We start from the raw sequence: 1,790 nt of genomic DNA on the forward strand, positions 1-1,790 counted from the left end.
CCAAAATTACTCTTTGCCCAAGTGCAGCAGGAGTGGCCGTTTGTGACTAAGCTAGGAACATCCTTAATAGGAAAAGCAGGGATTGCAGCTGAATGAATGAAACATCCAAAGCTTGAAAGCGTGTTAAGTATATTTTGTAAAACAAAGTATTCTGTCAGGAATCCAAACCAAGCTACTCAAATGCTGGTGCTGTCCTGTGAGAAAGTTGGCTATGAAGAGGCCTGCTACTTCATTTAAGGCAAGCCAGGAGGGAGATTAGGGAGTTCTTAAGGATTTTTCCATCAGTTTGGAAAGTACGTGGAAAAAGATAGAAATATTATTGAAAATACTCTCTGTGTTTTGGAGTATTTTAAATAAACTTTGCTGTTTGAAGGTGAAATGAAAAAAAATACAGATGCTAACTTGGATGAGAATCGTGTTTAAACAAATGGAAGAACTAGGAAGCAGAACTATCAGAACTAGCAGAAGTAGAATAATGAGGTTTGAGAGTTTGCTTGCTGTCTGAACAGGCGGTAGAAAACACATTCATCGAGATTAAACTGAACTGAACCATAATGCCGGTAGAATCTTGAAGTCCAGAAGGAAGTATCTTTGGTGAAAGTTCTCTGAATAAAAAACATCTCAAAAAGTCACACTTAAGAAAAGCGAAGTTACTTCTGACTCTGGACACCAGGACTGTTGCCATCCTTCCTGAAACGGGGTATTGGGAGCTGAGTTGCAAGTTAGATTCACAAATGAACTCAGTTCTGTGATGCTGTGGATTGTAACATCAAAAATTCAGGTGCCCTTCTGGCTAACAGAGAATGGCATGGGGATTCCCTTTGAAATACCTGGTTGCATCAAGCACACCTGCAGATGCAGCGAACACTCAATGAACTTAGGCTGGTTTAAGCCCCCACCATTTTAGGGCCCCTGCCACAGAGAGAAAGACAAGGTCACAGGCAGGGAGAGGGTGAACAGAGCTTGATGTGCATCCACACTTTTGACTTTTTCTGTTCAGTAGCTTATGCACCTTTTCCACCTGTTGTCAGTTGAGATGTTCAGTCCTAAACCTGCTGGTGGAAAGTACCTGTTCAGGAGAGAGTGATAAGAGCACTTAGTTAAGGCTTTTCTGGGAAGCTGAGGTTTCTCTGTCGGTGTATATATATGTAGATCTTTGTCTGTATCTGTCAGTGCTCGGAACCTACTGTGGGGTTTGTTTTAGCCTTCTCTTTTATTTGTTTGGGGTTTTTTCCCCTGTGGAAATGCTATTGCCATTGACAGCAAGACATGAAATGCAGCTTTCCAACACAGTCAGGCGAGTACCTTGCTGTTTGTGCCAACACTGCTGCAGGCTAAGAAGCGTAGGGAAAAATATCACAACTTTATGTACAAAATAATGCTCAGTGTTTTGTAAGTCCTCTGCCACTGGGTGGAGAATAGCTGTGGAAAACCTAAGAGGGAATGGTAGCTTTTTGCTACAGTTGCAAAAATTGGCTTCCTGCCCCTGCTGCTGATCGATATTTGCACACAAGCAACAATTAAAAATAGGTAAAACATATGTATTTGATATGGAGGAGATTTGTAGCATGATTTCTCTTAAATAAAGGATTTATTTATTTCAAGTCAAGAAAAGTATAACTGCACGAAGATTTATGTGTTATATTCTGTTTTCAAATTCTTAAACTGGCAATAGACTGTTTAACTTAGAAGGATGGGCAAACAGCTGTGTAACTTGACTTCTTCCCTCCTTACTGTGCCACTTGTGTCCTTTCATCCCTGCCCCTTTATTTACTTACTTTATTTTTAAG

This window comes from Pterocles gutturalis, unplaced genomic scaffold (genome assembly GCF_000699245.1).
Source record: "Pterocles gutturalis isolate BGI_N339 unplaced genomic scaffold, ASM69924v1 scaffold18766, whole genome shotgun sequence".
Classification (NCBI taxonomy): Eukaryota; Metazoa; Chordata; class Aves; order Pterocliformes; family Pteroclidae; genus Pterocles; species Pterocles gutturalis.